The sequence below is a fragment of the Protopterus annectens genome, chromosome 12.part0 (assembly GCF_019279795.1).
Source record: "Protopterus annectens isolate FY-2018-M chromosome 12.part0, PAN1.0, whole genome shotgun sequence".
Classification (NCBI taxonomy): Eukaryota; Metazoa; Chordata; order Ceratodontiformes; family Protopteridae; genus Protopterus; species Protopterus annectens.
The window spans coordinates 7748163-7770955 of NC_056746.1; positions in this window are offsets into that span (position 1 = coordinate 7748163).

Consider the following 22793-nt stretch of genomic DNA (forward strand, 5'->3'; position numbering starts at 1 on the left):
CTGAAAGGGAGAAGGAAGGCACTAACGACAGAGTACCCCACCAGATTCCAGGATGCCCACAGTAGAAAGAGAATGGGATACGGTGACAGGGAGGCTGCATTTTTGCAGTTACCTAATCAAATGTATACGAATACAGAAAAATCACAACTACACCACATTCATCATTTACTTAACTGTTGCAACAGTCCTAAAGTACAGTTTTGTACCTACCATAAATGTAGATGTTAGAGTGCTCACACTGCTGCAGTCATCACACTAGGGTTATCCTGCTGTCAGGCGGCCCCTGCAGTTGGCCAGAGTTCCAAAGTCTTGGTCCGGCGTCGGTTGCTGTCACTTCTTCCCTGACGTCAGTGAGCCAGGGGTATACAAGAGGCATCAGACGCCTTTTCTTCAGTTTTTCTTGCCCCAGATGTCAGGTGGCCCCCAGTAGATGTCAGGTGGCTAATACATATTGCCAATAAAACATGTAAAGAAAATACAAAGAATACCTTCAGTTACAAGCAAATACACCACAAAGGTTGTATCAGATAGAAAGGTATAGAATAGTTCAGCTAGGTCAGAGGGGATGGAGGGAGGGTAACTTGGACTGCAGCAGGGTGAACACTAACATCTACATTTATGGTAGGTACAAAACTATACTATGTTCATCGTGTTACCCTGCTGCAGTCATCACACTTGGGTAGAATCCCAAAGCTAAGGATGGGTGGTGGAGTTAAACAGGGTTAGAAGAAGCTAGAAGGACCTGCAAAACTGCAGTGGCAAAGCCAGCTCTAGTCTTAGAATATAGAAGTGAGTGATAGTGTTTGGTGAAAGTGTGCAATGAACTCCAAGTTGCAGCTTCCAGAATATCCTTGGTTGGCACCCCCCTGAGAAAGGCTGCTGATTGATGTAGCTGTAGCCCTGGTTAAGTGGGGCCTAATGCTAGCAGGTACCGGTTTCCCATGATGTGTGTAGCAGAAACGTATGCAATGTCCTATCCATTTTGAAATGGTCTGTTTTGAGATGGCTTTTCCATGTGATCCTGCAGCATTAGGCTACAAAGAGCTGGTCAGAGTTTCTGAAAGCCTTAGTTTTATTCAAGTAGTAACGTAGTTGTCTGTGAATGTCCAAAGAATACAGGAGTCTTTCTCCTTTGTTCTGGGGATATGGAAAAAAGGTGGGCAAATGAATGGTTTGGTTTAGGGCCACACTGGATACCACCTTTGGCATAAAAGAAAGATTAGTTCGTAGAGAGACTGTCTTGATGAAAAATGAGGAAAGGCTCCACTGCCATTAGTGCCTGTAGCTCTGAGACTTCTAGCTGAAGTTATTGCTAGCAGCAGGGCAGTTTTCCATGAAAGAAACTTTAAATCAGCTGAGAAAGCTGGTTCAAAGGGTGGCAGTGTAAGTTTTTCCAGAACAAAGTTGAGATCCCAAGCAGGTGTTGGTGCTCCTCTGGGCGGTCTTATGTTCTTAGCCCCTCTGAGGTACTATCTTAGGAGTGGATGTGAAAATAAAGGAGGATCCGTGTTGTAATGAGCTGAAATTGCTGATGCGTGGATCTTAATAGATGAAAAGGAAAGTCCTTTGTGCAACATCTCAGTTAAATATTGTAAAATCTGAGGAATGTTTGGATCAAGGGGATTTTGGCCTTTAGCCTTGTTCCAGGCGCAAAATCTTTTCCATTTGTGTGAATAAGTTTTTCTGGTGCTGGGCCTCCTGGCCTCCAGAATGACATCCATAACAGCTTTGGATAGAGGTGTTGGTTGATTGTTTAGGTAATTAGCCATGCAGCCAGGTTTAAAGTCTTGAGCTGGCTGTGTAGAATTTGATTGTTTCGCTAGGTGAGCAGGTGAGGAATTTGTGGTAAAATCCATGGTTGGCCGTGGGCCATGTTCTTTAGAATTGGATACCAGTGCTGGCGTGGCCAGTCTGGTGCAATGAGCATCCTTTGTGGCCTCTCTAATTTGACTTTCAGCAGCACCTTTGCTAGAAGAGGCAGTGGAGGAAAGGCATACACTGTTAATGTTTTCCAACTGAATGAGAGGGCGTCCACTTTCCAAGCTTGTGGGTGTAATGTCCTTGTACAAACTGTTTGACATTGGTAGTTTTGGGGGTTGGCAAACAGATCTATGTCTGGGCATCCCCATTTTTGAGTCATCATTGCAAATACTTGTGGATCCAGTTTCCACTCGTGGGGATCCATGATGTTTCTGCTTAGGTAGTCTGCCAATGTTTTTCTTTCCTGGCAGGAATTGTGCTTGTAGTTTAACTTGGTAAGACAGTGCTGCGTTCCACAAGGTCATTGCTTGCCTGCATAGAGGGTAGGAATGTGTTCCCCCTTGCTTGTTGATGTACCACATTACTGTGGTATAGTCTGTCTTTATTATTAGTTGTCCTGGGTGTAAGAGGTCCTTGAAAGCTGTAAGGGCATTCTGTACTGCTAGCATTTCCTTTTGATTGATATGCAGATGCCTTTGATCTGTAGTCCATTTGCCCTGAATGCACTGTCCTGCCATGTGTGCTCCCCAGGCATAGTTCGATGCATCTGTTGTCATAGTTTGCTTGGCTGTGGGTAAGGTGAAAGGCTGACCCTTGTTGAGGTGACATGCCTGTGCCCACCATAGAAACTCCTGTTGAAGGCAGGGAATGAGTGGTATTGTTTCCAAGCTGTGGCTGTGCCGAGTCCATACACTTTTCAGGTACCATTGTAATTTGCTCATATGCAGTTTTGCAAATATTAGTAGTATGCAAGATGCCATGAATCCCAAGGCCTGCAGAATTTTTCTTGCAGGGAGTTGGGTCTATGTTGCCATTATTTTGAAGTATTGAGTCAGCTGTTACCTGTATGATGTGAGGTAAGCCATCTGGGCTGTTGTATTCAAGCTGGCACCCAGGAATATTATGTTTTGCAAGGGCACTAGTTTTGATTTTTTTTCGTTTACTGTGTACCCTAGGCAACTTAGGTGTTTGACAAATGCCAGATGTTTTAAAAGAATGTCCTTGCTTTCTGCTTGAATAAGGCAGTCGTCCAGGTATGGGTATATTTGAATTCCTCTTTGTCTGCAGTATGCAATTACTGGTGCCAGGCATTTTGTGAAGACCCAGGGCGCAGTAGATAAGCCGAAGGGCAGTGCAGAGAATTGATAATGGGTTGAACCTGCAATTAAGCGGAGGTATCTTCTGCAATTTTGTCTGATAGGGACATGCAGGTATGCCTCCTTGAGATCCAACATTACTAGCCAAGCCTTCTTGCCCAGCATGGGAAGAAGCTGCTGTAGTGTTAGCATCTTGAATTTTGGTACTTGCAGATAGGTGTTCAGAATTGAAAGATCCAGAATGGGTCTCCATGCGTTGTCCTTTCTGGGGACTAGAGTCTGGAGTAAAATCCTTGTTCTTGCTCCTGTGCAGGTACCTGTAAAATGGCTCTCATCCATGAGAGCTGTAATTTGTTTTTGTGCCTCTGCCCATTGATTTGGTGGCAGGTTTGACATTCCTTTTATCCTTGGCAAGGTATGAAATTGTAATCTGTCTCCTTGTGAGACAATGTTTAGGACCCATTTGTCTTTTGTGATGCGCCAGTTGTCTGCAAAAAAATGCAAATTTTCCTCCCAAGGGAGCTGCCAAGAGAGATTTGCTTGGTAGTTGGAGGGTTTAGTCATTGTGTTTGTCTTCTGCTAGCTTGGGGCCTGTCTTCACCTCCTTTCTGGGTTGCAGCACCCCATTGGCGAGGTTTGTAAGGGCCTTGTGACCGACATCTGCCCCTTGGGCATCTGTATTTGCCCCTCTGTGGTCTGTCAGAATCTGGAAAGGACCATTTTTTTGTTGGCCAATTTCTGCTGAAACGATGGGGTTGTACCTGTAAAAAATCCTTGACCGTCTGCATAGACTTTGCCTTATCCTCCATTTTCTTTAAAACCTCTTCTGCTTTGACACCAAATAAGACTTCCTGCTGTAAAGGTGCATCCAATAATTTTGCTTTAACATGATCAGGTAGGGTTTTGTTCTTTTAACCAAGCATGTCTGCGTATGACAGACCCAGTAAAAGCTGCTCTACAGGAAGCTTCCAATGAATCAAATCCACATTGTAAAGTATGTTTGTCCACCTGTTCAGCTGCATGCAACAGATCCTGCATTTCCTTGAATTCAGCCTGTTCAGAATGTGTGCTCAGTTTTTGTTTTAATTGAGACATTAGGAATTGCTGATATTTCAGCATGTGAAACTGGCAATTTAATGCTCTCATAGCCAGAGTAGCTGAGGTGTATATCTTCTTTCCCCATCTATCTAGGGCTCTGGAATCCCTTTCAGAGGGTACAGGATTTTTAGCAAGAGGCCTTAACCTCTTTGGGACCCTGGGAAATGGTTTCTGGGTCAACAGGGCTTTTATATATGAATTTGTGAGTCAGGGACTCTGTAGTATCTGCCTGGTTTGGCTGGAGCAAGAGGTAGAGAGTCTGGGTTAAGGCTAGATTCCAAGTAAACATCATCCACAATGTAACACGGGAGGGGATAGCAAGTGGTCTGTGCTGGGGTAGTAAAATGAACACTGAGCATTTTCTTAGAATCAGAGTAATCCTGGCCTTCCCAGTGGAAATGTTCCCTCATGGTATGTAAAGTTTCCCCAAAGGAGTAGTCTTCTGGGGAAGATGCTGAGGGAATAGACTCTTCAGCATCAGAATCTTCATAAGGGGGGAAAAGAGTATTCCTGTTCCTCAGAAGAATCTGAGGAAATTGAAACCTGGTCAAAGGAAGCATAATCCTCCTCTTGTCTTGGCCTTTTATCAGGAGGGGGATGAGAACCCCTGATTAGGGTAATTAAATCTTCAGCCATCTTAAGCATCTGTTTCTTAGGCATGGGGCCTTGTACTGGAGACTGTTCAATCTTTTGTTTTTAAAGGAGTTTTTAGCTTAGCATAAGATTTAACGGCGAGTGTAGTCTGTCTGAAGACACCTTCTGCAACTGAAGGCGTTTCTACTGCACCAGAATCTCCTTCTGCTCTGGAGTCGGAAGGGGCCTAAAGAAGAAGGCTGTGGCGGCCTAGTACTCTCCGCTTGGGAATCAGAAGCAGTCTGGGGTTCAAAATCAGCGGTCAGGGGCTGAGTAGGCACCTCACTGAAAACCGGAGCACCGCCGACTGACCCAGCAGAGGCCTCGGAGTCTGGTTTGGATCTAGGCTGCCTGTCCTTATCCTTGCATTTTTTAAACATGCCGGTCGTCGGTTGTTCCGACGGCATGGTATAATTAAATTTCCTACCAAAGTAATGTCGGGCGAAATCAAACAGACGTTTAATAGTTTGTTTATTAAACCTAGCACAAAACAGACAACCTGTGACGTCGTGGTCTGGGCCTAGGCAAGGAATACAATAAGAATGCAAGTCCTTATGAGGTATTTGCTTCCCACAAGAAATGCAATTGTTAACTTTTTCTGACATCGGACTGAGGCAAGAAAAGGTTCCCCAACGGGGTACTTAGCTTTATTGAAGACTTCGGTCTGAAATTCGATTTGAAAATCTCAGGAGTCTGCCGACCGGCACTTGTGAACTGCTTCTGCTTCGGGCACCACGCGGTAATAAAGACTGAAGAAACTGGCGTTGGATGCCTCATACCCCTGGCGCACTGACGTCAGGGAATAAGCGACAGCAACCGATGCCGGACCAAGACTTTGGAACTCTGGCCGACTGCGGGACCGCCTGACTGCAGGATAACCCTAGTGTGATGACTGCAGCAGTGCAACACGATGAACATCTACTGGGCCATTTCCCAGAGCTTCATTAAGGGTGGGGGCCTGGATGGAGCAACTGTTGTAGCATTCCTTGTAAAATGGTTGCAATAAACCAACCTCTTCATCTAGAAGTAATATCCAATTTGTTATGCTTTGAAAAGAAATACACAGATGCTAATGTAGCCACTTCTAAAATGTCATGTGTGCAGACTCCATTATGGAATGCTACAGCTGTAGCTGTGCATAATGTACTGTGAGCCTTAAAAACATCATCCAGTTTCTTACCTTGAAGGAGTAGCAAAAAATCTGTAAACCATTTAGAGATGGCCTTTGAAAATGCCTGTCCTTTCTTTCCTGAAGGAAAGGAAAAAGACTTTCTAGTCCCAGATTCTGTGCAAATATCTAAGCTTACTTAACATCAAGCTATGAAGAATTCTCTCACTTGCCTTGTGGATTGGGTAAAGAGAGGTAGCTGGATAGCTTGGTTTAATGAATGTTACAGCACTACCTTTGACAAAGGAGAATTTATTCTCAGCCTCACTATGTCCCTATGGAATACCAAGAAAGGTTCTCTACATATGTCTGAAAATTAAAGTTATGTACTCAAAGACTTGTGTAAAATCTTACCATAACCACAAATGTCCTCCTCTACTGCTTCAGTACTCTGAGGGATCTCCAGCCAGAAGGTGACCAGACGTTGGCCAGTATACAAAAGTCTTAATTCTACTCAAGGGTACACAGTACATTGCATGTAGGCTGCAGTCAGACGTAGGTCATAAAAGCAACATATGCACGTACCATCTTCAGAACTGAATGCCCCAGGAGGAACTGTCAGACTAGACTTGTATGGTCAGTACATCAAAGCAAAACAGACCGGGGGGGGAAGGAGGGAGGAATAGAATACTGCAGCAGTGAACAGGACGACATGGTTATGGTAAGATTTTACACAACTACTCTGTGTTCTTCTATTCACTTCCTGCAGTATTCATAACCTGAGGGAGAGTGCCAAAGCACAAGAAAAAAGGGAGGAAAGAGCAGAGGTCTTCTCAATGAAGTTATGCAAAATGGCTTAAAAAAAATCCGTCTCTGGATCTGAAAATGGCTTAAGCAAATCAGTCTCTGGATCTGTAGATACCATCCAGTTTGTAATGTCTGGTAAAGGTATGAATAGAAGACCAGGTGGCTGCTTCAAGGATGGCACTGTTATCGAAACCCTTGAAGAAGGCCTTGGAGGAAGCCACAGCTCTAGTAAAATGGGCCTTAACAGGTGAAGACAGGCTCTTTTCATGGTGTGTGTAACAAAGTGAAATAGTCTTAGAAATCCAAGAAGAAATAGTCTGCTTGGAAACAGGTAAACCCAAATTCTGGGATTAAAGTTCACAAACAGCTGATCAAATTCCCTGATAGCTTTAGTCTTTTCCAGATTAAATCCAACTTGCCTATGTACATCTAAGGAGTGCAGTACCTTTTCGCTGTGGTTTTGGGGAGAAGGAAATAAAGGTGGGCAATTGAATGGACTGGTTAAGGGATAACTCATTAACCACTTTTGGCATGAAAGTATTTACTCTCAAAGGATACCCTGTCATTATGAAAGACCAAGGGGGGGTGTAAAGCCATAAAAGCTTGCAGCTCCAACACCCTTCTAGCGGATGTCAAGGAACCAATATTAGTTTTCCAAGAACTCTGTTTTAGGGAGACAAAAGATGCAGGCTCAAAAGGGTCCAGAGTCAATATTTCTAAAACAAAATTAAGCTCCCAAGGAAGAGGAATTGGTTTTCCGGGAGGCCTAATGTGAAGGACGCAATTAAGAAATTATTTCACCTCAAATCTGGATGCTACAGGGGAAAAGAGAGGCAGACAAGCAGAAACAGTTGATGTGTGCTTTGACAGAATGAGCTAAGCCAGCAGAGAGCAATTCACACAAAAAAGACAAACCCACTGGGATTCCCACTGTCAGTGGGTCTTGGTTCTTAGAGAAGCCAGAGTGAAAATCTTTTCAATTTGGAAACAAGAATTTCTAGTACTGGGTTTTCTGGCTTGCTGCAAAATCCTGCGCACATCCTCACAGAAAAGGTGTCTGAAAGGAATTCAACTCCCATCACCCACACTGTCAGCTGTGGCGTTGACAGGTGTGGCTGTATCAGGGATCCTTTGTTGTGTGTGAGAAGGTCCATTCTGTGGGGCAAGCTATGCTGATGGCACTTGCTAAATGCAGAAAGGGGGGGGGGGGGAGTACAGTTGTGTACACTTAACATAAATGTAGATGTTAGAGTGTATTCACTGTTGCAGTCATTACATTTGGGTAATCTGCTGGCAGGTTGCCCTCAGTCAGCCTGAATATCAAAGTCTTGGGTCCTGCGTCGGTTGCTGTCTCCTCTTCCATGACGTCAGGGGTATAAAACATGCAGCAGCCACAGTTTTCTTTAGTTTTTCTTGCCCCAGATGTCAGGTGCCCCCCAAATGGGGAGCAAATATATATATATATATATATATATATATATATATATATATATATATACACATACATATACACATACGCACAATTGTAACAAACTTTACCTTCATCTAAAAGCAAATACATCACAAAGGCTGTAGAATATAGTGATTAAAGAGAGAACCTCTAGAAAAAAGGGGAATGGTGGGTAGGTAACCCAGACTGCAACAGTGAATACACTAACATCTACATTTATGGTAAGTGTACACAACTGTACTATGTTCTTCGTGTTTCACTGTTGCAGTCGTTACATTTGGGTAGAACCCCAAGCTATGTATGGGAGGCTGGAACTAAATAGCATTAGGAGCGGCTATAAGGCCCTGCAGAACTGCAGTGGCAAAGCCTGCCCCAGACTTAGAGAAAGAGAGGCAAGTGAAAATGCTTTGTAAAAGTATGAACAGAGCTCCAAGTAGCAGCTTCTAGAATGTCTTTGGTTGGAACCCCTCTGAGAAAAGATGCTGAGGTAGATGCAGCCCTGGTGGAATGTGACCAGATTCCCTTGGGTACCGATTTACCATGATGCAAATAGAAGATACGAATGCAGTGGCTTATCCACTTTGAAATAGTGTGCTTTGAAATAGCCTCTCTGATCCTGCAGCAGGTTGATAGAAACAGGACAACCACCATGTTATCTCCGTTGTACGGAATGCTTTTTACATGGCCCACCTCAATAGTGAGGGTATCTCATCCAGGGAGAAGGTCATAACATCCCTGTATTCTTCCTTTATAAGAGTCATTACTGAATGTAATGCCCCTTTGGCATGTGCCTCAGCAAAACACCTTGCCAAAAGAAAGACTGCAACCATTTCTGACAAAAAAGGTCAAAGGACTAAGTTCACTTAGTTATGCAAACAGACTAAAAAGCTTCTTGCTTTCCTGTGTCTCTCACTGGCCTCTATATATTTGATCACTGGCTTGCTTTCAAGGCTAAGAAAGATCCTGCCCTAAGAGACTTCATCCACCTTAGAAATACTGGTTATACTTAAAACGCTCACTACAAAGAACACAGCCTTCACTGCAACATAAACAAGCCACTCTGTATAGTCAGGTTCTTGATACAAAAATTTCAACTTCTGTAAAAAGCTCATCTCATCAAACAATGTAGTCCAGCAACACGACAACTGGATGGATAAATGTACTCCTTAAGTAGCATAGCCTTCATCAAACCGGATGGAAAATCCACATACTAAACTTTCCTAGCTGGATGGTAAGATCTAATATTGGTTACTCAAGTCTATTTGCCCAAGAGGGGCCTATTTAACTAAGATTTCCATTTGCAAAAACAGTCAGTATACATATTACATATCTCGTTCTTTCGGACACTCACAAAAGGAGCCCCCATTTGTAAAATAGGCAACCTCAGTAATCACATGACACTCACAGAATGAAATTGTCTGGAAGTCAAAATATCTGAAAAAAAATCATAATAGAAATGGATTCATCCATGCAATTTCCCACCACCAAAAGGACCATCAATAAATCAAACTGCTCAGGAAAAAGTAAATCAATAAGAAATCCATAAACTCTAAGATCATACTACATACTGGAATAAACATATAACTTTCCTCCAATCTAAAGTCATTTGAGATTCAGACATTTTAAATTTATGCAGAAGTTATTCAGACTGACAGCTTACTGATCTGTAATGCTGACTTTCGCCTTTGAAAAAAAAAAACAACTTCCCAGGCTTTGTCAATATTTCAAAGTGCAGACAGGATTATTTTTTATTTTTGGAAAACATCTTTAAAACTGCTAAATTGATTACACACCCAGAAACACAGAAGTGATTATGAATATAAACCACAGACAGCTACAAGAAATCAAAGTCACATTAGCACTCTATGCTTACGTCCGAACCAATGAAGCATCCTGTCAATTCCAAAAGAATTAAAGCAGCTTAAGAAGTTTATTTGCAAGGTTACATGGCAGTTTATATTGGAAATAAGCAGAGATATTAAAAAGGCTCGGTTTCTCGTAATTATGTTTTAAAGTCTTCCAAGGAAAATACAACCTTCTGATTTAGTATGGAACCATACCTCTCAACCTTAGAGCAAGAAATCTGGACAAAACGAAAAATAAGTGAGGCAGGCCCAAAAATAAATATGCATCACAGACACCACTGAAACAACTATAGTTGCAGACATTATACATCACTTATAATCTTTCCATCCCATCATTGTTAGTTAAGCATTATATGGTACATTCAATCATCTCTTTTGCAACAAAGAAAACCATGCTTTGAAATGACAAATGCATTAAAAATAATAAATAAAACACATTGCATCCACATCCTACAACTTCTGACCTGCAAACAACCACAGAGCTTTCATTGAAACTAGGGCTGCTTATATCCCCAGAATGACAGCTCTCCCTAATCAAGTCTAATGGTATACAATCTCTACCAGGCTCTGGACTACCTGCAATAAATTAAATCATGGCCTGCAAATTGCAAGTGCACTTTGTTTAATTAAACTATATTTCTAAGCCCAATTACTGTATTCTTTTCAGTAACATCGCAATATCCATTTCCAGGTCACTTCACAAGACATTGGCAATGGTAGACTTGGCATCCTCCAGATCCTTACAGGACCACTCTCATACTGCTAGCGCATTGTCCATTAAATGTAAATATTCATCAACTGCAAATGGCAAGAACCTAGGTCTTAAAAAATCTACTTTTGGCATGCCCAGTACCCAAGTATCAGGATTTGAAACAAAGAAACATTCTCCACAGTCCGAAAGTCTCTGCCTTTAATAATCATCTACTGTTGCAGCCCTCCAAACACAAACACACACGTACACACTAAACCCCCCAACATTTAAAAAATGACATTGTGCCCAGCTGATTTGCCAGTATTGATGATCCACCAAAGCTATGCTTATTGTTGTCCAATCTGTCACTGCTTAGAACCCACCAACAACAAAACAGTACTGGGTGCTTTTTTGTTCGTCTAAGAAAAACAATGCAGCTTTATATGCTACAGTACCACAAAGTCAATCCACTACCATTAAACCTAGGCTGCTGTCTCATTTTTACCCCCTGGAACTGGAATACCTTGGATGACCACTTTTATTTCCTAACCAAAAGACACAAATTGGAAGATGAGGAAAAAATCCAAACATTCTTCAAAAATCCACACAGTTGAGAGGTATGATTTCATACTCAATACAACACTCTCTCTGTAAGGAAAGCCACAATAAATGAAAGTGTACTTTAATGTACAATATATTTGTGAGCTAACTTGTGTTCAGTAGGTAGATTGAAAGTAGTTAGCCTCTTTGTGCATGTGTGTCTGTCTCACACACACACACACACACACACACACACACACACACACACACACACACACACCTACTTTCACGTACACAAACATTCTGCTTTCATGCATGCACTCACACTCTACTTACCTATTAACTCAGATAAGTGCTGTCCCTTTGAAAGGCAACGGTGGAAAATCCATACAAGAGTCCCTCAGAGAACACAGATTCTTCAGTGCGAAATAATGATGCAAACACAGCCTTCTTTGTCGCAAAAATTTCAAAAACAGAAGGGTGCCTTGGCGCATGTGCACACCAATGTTAAGAGTTACAGGTCACGGACATGAAAAACACAAAACATGGGGCATGCGTACATCAATGTTGCAGTTTGAGGTTGTGGGCTGCATGGAAGAGCTGAGGGCCGCATGCGGCCCACTGGCCACATGTTGGACACATCTGGCTTAAAGGAAAGAAAATGATTTGGCAGACTTTGGGTTCTTCAGTTTATTCTGCTGAGTACTTGCACTATAGATTCTTATCAGATTCAGTCAGGTTGCACAGGTTGAAGAGGGACAGTCTGCTGAAACTTCATAAGTGCTGCTTCTGGGGATGGAAGATACTGCTGAACTGCCAGGCAACTGGAGCCAGAATTGGGCAGGGTACTGCAATTTTAAGTTCCATCTTGACTGCAGACACATACAAGTGACTGGCTGAAAGTTGTCCTTTCAAGTCTTGCAACACTGCAATGACCACGGTCACAAAGTACAGTTGTGTACCTACCATAAATGTAGATGTTAGAGTGTATTCACTGTTGCAGTCATTACACTTGGGTTATCCTGCTGGCAGGCTACCCGCAGCCAGCCTGAATTCCAAAGTCCTGGTCCGGCGTCGGTTGCTGTCGCCTCTTCCCTGACGTCAGTGCGCCAGGGGTATAAAAGATGCAGCAGACACCATTTTCTTCAGTTTTTCCTGCCCCAGATGTCAGCTGCCCCCAAAAGGGTAGGCTAAAAAACATTGCTTATAAAAGCATGCACTAAAAAACATTGCTTATAAAAGCATGCACTAAAATAACCAATACCTTCATCTACAAGCAAATACACCACATAGGTTGTATAGGCTAGAGAAGTACAGATAAGTCCCAGCAAAGGGGGATGGTGGGTGGGTAACCTGGACTGCAACAGTTAATACATTCTAACATTTATGGTAGGTACACAACTGTACTACATTCGTGTTTCACTGTTGCAGTCATTACACTTGGGTTGAAGCCCAAAGCTGAGGTTGGGCGGCTGGGTCTAAATAGAATTAGGAGTGGCTATAAGGCCCTGCAGAACAGCAGTGGCAAAGCCTGCTCTGGAATTAGAGTAAAGAGGTAAGTGGTAGTGCTTAGTAAAAGTGTGCACTTAAGTCCAAGTTGCAGCCTCCAAAATATCCTTGGTTGGTACTCATCTGAGGAAGGCTGCTGAGGTGGCTGCTGCCCTGGCAGAATGTGGTCTAATGCCCTTAGGCACTGACTTGCCATGTTGTGAATAGCAGAAACGAATGCAGTGTCCTATCCATTTTGAAATAGTCTGCTTTGAGAAAGCCTTTCCTTGTGATCCTGTAGCATATGCCACTAAAAGTTGCTCAGTCTTTCTGAAAGATTTAGTTTTGTCCAAGTAGAAGCGTAGCTGTCTGTGTATATCCAAAGAAGGCAGAAGTCTCTCCCCTTTATTCTGTGGGTTTTGGAAAAAAAGTAGGCAAATGAATGGTTTAGTTAAGAGCCACACTGAACATTACCTTAGGCATAAATGTTGGGTTTGTCCTTAGAGAAACCCTGTCTGGATGGAAGATAAAAGGTTTCACAGCCATTAATGCCTGTAACTCAGACTCTTCTTGCTGAAGTTATTGCTAGGAGCAGAGCTGTTTTCCATAAGAATTTTATCTCAGCTGTAATGGCTGGCTCGAAAGGAGGCAGTGTGAATTTTTCCAAGACAAAATTGAGGTCCCATGCAGATATTGGTGCTCTCCTTGGAGGTCTTATGTTTTTGCCCCCCCCCCCCCGAGGAACTGCCTAAGCAATGGATGTGAAAAAATAGGTGGGTCTGTACTGTAATGAGCTGAAATGGCAGAGGCATAGATCTTAATTGATGAGGATAGGCCTTTGTCCAGCATCTCAGTTAGATACTGAAAAATCTGAGGAATATTTGGAACAAGCGTGTTATTCCTTGTGCCTGGTTCCAAGCACAGAATCTCTTCCATTTTTATGCACAAGATTTTCTGGTGCTGGGCCTCCTCGCCTCCACAATAACATCCATAACTGCTTTAGAGAGATGTATTCTGAATGGTTACACTATCCGCCATGCAGCTAGATTTAGGGTTCTGAGTTGGCTGTGCAGGATCCGATTGTTTTGCTGAGTCAGTAAAAGAGGAATTTGAGGCAATGTCCATGCTGGGCATCGGGACAAGCTCCTTCGGATTGGGTACCAGTGTTAGCATGGCCAATCTGGGGCAATGAGTATAATTTGTGGCTTCTCTTGTCTGACCTTTAGGAGTACCTTGGGGAAGAGAGGCAGTGGAGGGAAAGGCATATAATGTAAGGTTGTTCCAGCTGAATGACAAGGCATCCACTTTCCATGCTTGTTTGTGATTAAGTCCTTGTGCAGAATCTCTGAAGTTGGCAGTTGTGAGGGGAGGCAAAAAGATCTATGTCTGGGCATTCCCATTTCCTCGTTATCATGCTGAAGATTTGTGGATCTAGTTTCTACTCGTGAGGATCCATGAGGTTTCTGCTTAGTTCGTCTGCCAGAGTATTTATTTTTCCTGGCAGGAATTGTGCTTGCAGGTGTACTTGGTAGGTCAATGCTGTGTTCCACAAAATCATGGCTTGTCTGCAGAGGGGGTAGGAATGTGTGCCCCCCCTGCTTGTTTATGTACCACATAACTGTGGTGTTGTCCATCTTTATCAGCAGCTGTCCTGGATAAAGTAGGTCCTTGAAGGCTGTCAGGGCATTTTGTACAGCTAGCATCTCTTTTTGATGTGAAGATGCCTTTGGCTTGGGGGCCATGTGCCCTGAATACATTTTCCTGCCATGTGGGCCCCCCAGGCATAATCTGATGCATCTGTTAGTGCTTGCCTGGCTGTGGGTAAAGTGAATGGCTGTCCCTTGTTGTGCTGACAGGCCTGTGCCCACCAGTGAAACTCCTGTTGCAGGCAGGGAATGAGTGAAATTAATGATTCCAGGCTGTGGCAATGCTGAGTCCAAACACTTTTTAGATACCATTGTAGTTTCCTCATATGCAGTCTTGCATATGGAATTAGCAGAATGCAGGTGGCCATGTAGCCCAGAGCCTGCAGAATTTTTCTTGCAGATAACTTGGTTTTTGTTGCCATGCTTTTGAAGTAAGAAGTCAGTTGCCTTTGTCTGGCCTGAGATGACTCATCTCGGCAGTTGTAATTAAGCTTGCACCCAGGAATATTATCTCTTGAGAGGGTACTAGTTTTGATTTCTTTTTGTTTACTGTGTACCCTAGACAAATTAGTAATATTTTTACAAACACCAGATGCTTTAGTAGAATGTCTTTGGTCTCTGCTTGAATAAGACAGTCGTCCAAGTAGGGATATATTTGAATTCCTCTGTCTGCAAAATGCAATTACTGGTGCCAGGCATTTTGTGAAGACCTTGGACGCAGTAGATAAGCCAAAGGGCAGTGCAGAGAATTGGTAGTGCATTGAGCCGGCTATGAATCTTGGGTATCCTCTGCAAGATTGTCTGATTGGGACATGCAGGTATGCCTCTGAGGTCCAAAGTTACAAGCCAAGCCTTTTTGCCCAGCATGGGCAGAAGCTGCTGCAGAGTCAACATTTTGAATTCCAGAAAGTCCAGAAAAGTATTTAGAATAGACAGGTCCAGAAATGGTCTCCGTACTTTGTCCTTTCTTGGTACTAAGAAAAGTCGAGTAAAATCCTTGTCCCTGCTCTTGAGTCACTGGCTGAATAGCAGTCATGACCAGGAGAGATTAAACTTGTTTTTGTGCCTCCGCTCATTGATTGTGTGGCAGGTCTGGCATACCTTTTGCCTTCGGAAGGGTGTGAAAGTGGAACCTGTAGCCCTGAAAGACTATTTAGGACCCATTTGTCCTGGGTGATCGTATGCCAATTTTGTGAAAAAAGTGCTAGTTTTCCCCCTAAGGGTGCTGCCAAAAGATAAGTGCTTCGCACTGGGAGAGGGAAGTCATTGGGACTGTTTCCTATATGGCTGTGATTTGTCTTCTCCGCTTTTGGAGGTAGAAGCACCCCATTGTTTGGGCCTGTATGAGCCCTGGGGCAGTTGTCTGCCTCTAGGGCGTCTGTATCTGCTTCTTTGTGGCCTGTCTGACACGGGAAAGAACCAATTCTTAGGCCAGTTCCTGCTAAATCTGGGTGTCTGTACCTGTAAGAAATCCTTCACTGTCTGCATAGATTTAGCATTATCCTCCATTTTCTTAAACACCTCTTCTGCCTTAACACCAAAGTATCATGCTGTAATGGAGCATCCGATAATTTTGCTTTAACATGATCAGGCAGAGTCTGTTCCTTTAACCAAGCATGCCTTCTAATAACAGAACCTGTTACAGCGGCCCTGCAAGAGGCCTCCAGTGAATCATAACCACATTGCAAAGTATGTTTTCCCACTTGTTCAGCTGCATGCAATAAATCCTGCAATTCCTTGTTCTCAGAACATTCAAAATTTGTCAACATTTTCTGTTTTAACAGAGACATTAAGTATTGCTGATATTTAAGCATATGAAACTAACAATTTAAAGCCCTTGCAGCCAAGGTAGCAGAAGTGTAAAACATTTTTCCCCCATCTGTCCAGTGCCCTAGAATCTCTATCTGAGGGAACAGGTTTTTTTGCAGTAGCAGCCTTGACCCCTTTGGGACCCTGAGAAATAGTTTCTGGCACAGCAGCAAGTTTTTATATAGAAATTTATGAGAATCTGGAACCATGTAGTATCTGTCTGGCTTAACAGGTGCAGGAGGTAAAGAGTCGGGAGACCGGACAGACTCAAAATACATCTACAATGTCTAGAACAGGTGGAATAGCAAGAGGTCTGTGCTGAGGTAGAAGAAGAAAGTTTGAGCCTTTTCTTAGAATCTGAATAATCTTGGCTCTCCCAGTGGAAATGCTCCCTCATGGTATGCAGGGTTTCCCCAAATGAGTAATCCTCAGGAGGAGAAGCTGAAGGAATAGATTCTTCAGCATCAGAATCCTCATAAGAAGGAATATAGTATCCCTGTTCTGAAGAGGAGTCAGAGGAAATGGAAACCTGATCAGAGGAATCATATTCAGTATCTTGCCTAGGCCTCTTATCAGGAGGGGAATGGGAACCCCTGATCAAAGTAATTAGCTCTTCGGCCATTGTGAGCATCTGTTTCTTAGGCATGCAAGTCTGTCCTGGAGAATGCTGTACTTGTTTCGTTTTTAAAACTGTTTTAGTCTTTGTCTTGGATGCTGAAGTTGGCTTGATATAAAGCTGTGTAGGTCTGTAAACACCCTCAGAAGCAGATGCCTGCTCAATGACTCCAGACCAATCTGAGGGATTAGTTTCCAAAGGCCCAATACCTTGAGTATCCAGAGGCCTAGTTGTCACCACGTGGGAGTCTATTGTTCCGACGGCATTATATAGTTAAACCTTCGGCCAAAGTAATGAAAAGCAAAATCGTACCGATGCTTAATAGTGCGTTGGTTAAATCTAGCACAAAACAGACAAATAGCAATGTCATGATCAGGGCCTGGGTAAGGAATACAGTAAGAATGAAAATCCTTGTGAGGTATTTGCTTCCCACAAGAAATACAATTAACTTTCTGACATCGGTCTGGAACCAAAAAAAAAAGAGTTTCCCCAACAGGGTACTTAGCTTTATAGAAGACTTCGGATCTGAAATTCAATTTCGAAAATCTCAAGAGTCAGCCAACCGGCACTTGCGAACTGCTTTTGCATTGGGCGCCGCACGGCAAGAAAGACAGAAGAAAACTGCGTCAGCTGCATCTTTTATACCCCTGGCGCTCTGACGTCAGGAAAGATTTGACAGCAACCGACGCCGGACCAGGACTTTGGAATTCAGGCCGACTGTGGGTAGCCTGCCAGCAGGATAACCTAAGTGTAATGACTGCAACAGTGAAACACGATGAACATAGTGTGATTCACCAATTTTGACTTTTCTGTTGATCACAAAGTGGATAACAGTCTTTCAGAGTGTAGGTTTCAAATCTCACCACCACAAACTGGGGGATCTTAGCTTGCATGTGGGATGAAAATTCTATGCACACACTGTCAAGATAAAATCTTCCTCTATGCCAGTCCATTGAGCAATGAAAGAATGCATATACTGGAAGCAGTTACTAACTTTTCTCTCTGGGATACCAGTAAAATGCAAGTTCTTTCAGGAGCCCTTCTCTTCCATGTATGTGACAATCTCGTTACAAGTCAGGTTCATCCTTAGCAAGGCCTACTGTTTTATATCCCCTCTTAGATAGAGACTCATTTTTATACTCTACAATGCCTTGACCTCAGCATATTTAATGTGTAGCAGCAGTGTCTTGACTTCTTTATTGCTTAAGTTTTAAACCTCATGGCTCGTATAATACTCATGAATTTATCTGACAATTTGGTATTTAACACTACAGGGTAAGCCTTATCTGCCTCTGACCACACTGAGCATACTGCCAATGAAATATTTATATTTGGTTAAATCAAGAGTGTACATTAAGTGTGGGAACTAAAACCTAATAATTTGAATGGGGAAGCACTATTGTACCAAGTAAGCTGTCAAAAATGGCAAAGTACAGTCGTGTAATAACTTGTCATAACAATAGATGTCCTAATAAATCACTACTGCAGTATTCTTAACATATGGGTCTTTGCTTGCTGACATCCAGCTGGATACCAAAGCTTTACCTTTGTATGGCATACGTCTAGACAATGACCTCAGCTTCTATGTGTCTGGTATAAATGCAGACGTACATATGAGAACCTAAGACTATCTCCAAGCCAGCACAGGCCTGAAAACAAAAGCAAGAGAAATAGATCACCTAGGAGGGCGTTTGAACAGGGTAAGCAATTTCCCCCTTCTGAAAAGAAGATGCTGTAGTATAAAATGTTTGAGAGCGCGCGCGAGACAGAGCGCCAGAGACAGAGCGCCAGAGAGACAGAGCCTTGAGACAGAGCCGCGAGACACAGAGACTTGAGACACAGAGAGCCGAGACAGAGCCTTGAGACAGACAGAGCCTTGAGAGAGAGGCCGAGTCAGAGCCAGACAGAGCGAGAGGCAGAGAGCGAGAGAGAGCGAGAGAGACCGAGAGAGAGAGAGAGAGAGAGAGAGACACCGAGAGAGAGAGAGACAGAGAGAGAGACCGAGAGACAGAGCGAGCGAGCAACAGAGAGTGTGAGAGTGAGAGAGTGTGAGAGCGAGAGCGAGCAACAGAGTGCGAGTGAGAGCGTGAGAGCGAGCGACAGAGCGCGAGAATGTGAGAGTGAGAGCGAGAGCGAGCGCGAGTGTGAGAGCGCGAGTGTGAGAGCGTGAGAGAGCGTGAGAGAGCGACAGAGCGAGTGCGCGAGACAGAGAGAGAGAGACCCAGAGACCGAGAGAGAGAGACCGAGACCCAGAGACCGAGAGACCCAGGCAGAGAGAGAGACTGAGAGACCCAGAGAGAGAGAGACCCAGAGAGAGAGAGAGACCCAGAGAGAGAGAGAGAGAGAGACCCAGAGAGAGAGAGAGAGAGAGAGACCGAGAGACAGAGAGAGAGAGAGACCGAGAGACCGAGAGAGAGAGAGAGACCCACAGAGAGAGAGAGAGAGAGAGACCCAGAGAGAGAGAGAGAGAGAGAGACCCACAGACCGAGAGAGAGAGAGAGAGAGAGAGAGAGAGAGAGAGAGAGACCGAGAGAGAGACCCAGAGAGAGAGAGAGACCCACAGACCGAGAGAGAGACCGAGACCCACAGACCGAGAGAGAGACCGAGACCCACAGACCGAGAGAGAGAGACCGAGACCCACAGACCGAGAGAGAGAGACCGAGACCCACAGACCGAGAGAGAGAGACCGAGACCCACAGACCGAGAGAGAGAGAGACCCACAGACCGAGAGAGAGAGACCGAGACCCACAGACCGAGAGAGAGAGAGAGAGAGACCCACAGACCGAGAGAGAGAGAGAGAGACCCACAGACCGAGAGAGAGAGAGAGAGAGAGAGAGACCGAGACCCACAGACCGAGAGAGAGAGAGAGACCCACAGAGAGAGAGAGAGAGAGACCCACAGACCGAGAGAGAGAGAGACCCACAGACCGAGAGAGAGACCGAGACCCACAGACCGAGAGAGAGACCGAGACCCACAGACCGAGAGAGAGAGACCCACAGACCGAGAGAGAGAGAGAGACCGAGAGAGACCGAGAGACCGAGAGAGAGACCGAGAGAGAGAGAGAGACCCCGAGAGAGAGAGAGAGAGAGAGAGAGAGAGAGACCCAGAGAGAGAGAGAGAGAGAGACCCCAGAGAGAGAGAGAGAGAGACCGAGAGAGAGAGAGAGAGAGAGACCCAGAGAGAGAGAGAGAGACCCAGAGAGAGAGAGAGAGACCGAGAGAGAGAGACCGAGAGACCGAGAGAGAGAGAGAGAGACCGAGAGAGAGAGAGAGACCGAGAGAGAGAGAGAGACCGAGAGAGAGAGAGAGAGAGAGAGAGAGAGACCGAGAGAGAGAGAGAGACCGAGAGAGAGAGAGACCGAGAGAGAGAGAGACCGAGAGAGAGAGAGACCGAGAGAGAGAGACCGAGAGAGAGAGAGAGAGAGAGAGAGACCCACAGAGAGAGAGAGAGAGAGAGAGAGACCGAGAGACAGAGAGAGAGACCGAGAGAGAGACCGAGAGAGACGGACCGAGAGAGAGAGAGAGAGACCCACGGAGAGAGAGAGAGAGACCCACGGACCGAGAGAGAGAGAGAGACCCACGGACCGAGAGAGACCGAGAGAGAGACCGAGAGAGAGAGACGCAGACCGAGAGAGAGAGACGCAGACCGAGAGAGAGACCGAGAGAGAGACGCAGACCGAGAGAGAGAGAGAGACGCAGACCGAGAGAGAGAGAGAGACGCAGACCGAGAGAGAGAGAGAGACGCAGACCGAGAGAGAGAGAGAGAGACCGACCGAGACCCACCCAGAGACCGACCGAGACCCACGGACCGAGAGAGAGACCGAGAGAGACCCACGGACCGAGAGAGAGACCGAGAGAGACCCACGGACCGAGAGAGAGACCGAGAGAGACCCACAGACCGAGAGCCACAGACCGAGAGCCACAGACCGAGAGCCACAGACCGAGAGCCACAGACCGAGAGCCACAGACCGAGACTGAGACAGCATGCAAGGCAAAGTGTTAGTCAATAAGAAGTCAAGGAGTAAAGAGGGTAAGTGGGAGGAAAGGAATACTGCAACAGTTATCAGCAAGAGGCCTACTGTTACTGGAAGTTTGCAAACAACTGTACTATGTCCTGACCGAGTCATTGCTGCAGTATTCTTATGAGATGAGGGATTCCATGTATAGTAGACGTGTCCAACCTGCGGCCCTCAGAGCTCTTCCATGCGGCCCTCAACCTCTAACTGTAACATCGATGTACGCATGCCCCAAAACACTTCTGTTTTGTGTTTTTCGCTCCTGCGACCTGTAATGCTAATGGTGTGTGTATGCGCCAAAGCACCCTTCTAGTTTTGTTTTTGAGCCAAAAAAGGGTCCGTGCTTTTACGCCATTATTTTGCACCGAACCATCAGTGTGTGTGTTCTCGCTGAAGAGGGACTCGTATATGGATTTGCCGCTGTTGCCTTTGAAAGAGACAGCAATTACCTGTGTTAATAGTTAAGTATGGAGTGAGTGAGTGCATGCATGAAAGCAGAATTGTGTGCGTAAAAGTAGAAGAGTGTGTGTGTGTGTGTGTGTGTGTGTGTATATGTGTGCATGACAGAGAGAGATGCATGCACAAAGAGGCTAACAATGATCAGTCTACCTACTGAACACAAACACGTTAGCTCACAAATACATCATACATTAAGAGTATACTTTCATTAAATTGCGGCTTTCCTGACAGGGAACTTAACTGTATGGATTTTCAAAGAATGTCTGGATTTTTGCCTCATCTTCCAATTTGTGTCTTTTGCTTAGGAAATAAAAGTAGTCATCCAAGGTAATGCAGTTCCAGGGAGTAAGAATGAGACAGCAGCCTAGGGTTAATGGGTCAGTAGTGGACCGACTATGTGGGTCTGTAGTACATAAAATTGTATTGTTTTTTCAGACAAACAAAAAAGCACCTAGTACTGTTTTTTCATTGGTGGGTCTAAGCAGTGGTAGATTGAACAGTAGTAAGCATAGCTTTGGTGGATCATCAATATTGGCAAATCAAGTTAGTACAATGTCATTTTTTAAATGTTGGGGATTTTAGTGTGTATGTGTGTGCTTATGTGTTGGGAGTGCTGCAACAGTAGATTATTATAGACAGAGACTTACGGACTGTGGAGAATATGTTTCTTTGTTTCAAAACCTAATACTTGTGTACGCATGCCAGAAGTAGATTTTTTTAAGACATAGCTTCTTGCCATTTACAGTGGATGGATATTTACATTTAATGGACAATGCATTAGCATGGGTCTGTGGGGTTCTGAAGGATGCCAAGTCTACCACTGCCAATGTCTTGTAAAGTGACCTGGAAATGGATATTGGGATGTTCCTGAAAAAATATATTAAGTGGGCTTAGAAATATAGTTTAATTAAACAAAGTGTACTTTCAATTTACAGGCCATAATTTAATTTCTTTCAGGTAGTCCAGATACTGGTAGATTGCACACCATGAGACTTAGTGAGAGCTGTCATTCTGGGGAAACAAGCAGCCCTAGTTTCACTGAAAGCTCTGTGGTTGCTTGCACGTAGGAAGTTGCAGGATGTTGATGCAATGTGTCTTATTTATTATTTTTAATGCATTTGTCATTTCAAAGCATGGTTTTCTTTGATGCAAAAGGCAGGACTGAATGAGCCATATAATGTTTAACTGACAATAATGGGATAGAAAGATTATAAGTGATGTATAATGTTTGCAGCTACAGTTGTTTCAATGGTGTCTGTGATGCACAACTATTTTTGGGCCTGTATCCCACTTTTATTTTTGGCTTTGTCCAGATTTCTTGCTCTAAGGTTGAGAGGTATGGTTCCATACTAAATCAGAAGTTGTATTTACCTTGGTAGACTTTTCGGCATAATTATGAAAAACATAGCCTTTTTAACATCTCTGCTCATTTCCAATATAAACTGCCATGTAACCTTGCAAATAACCTTCTTATTAAGCTACTTTACTTCT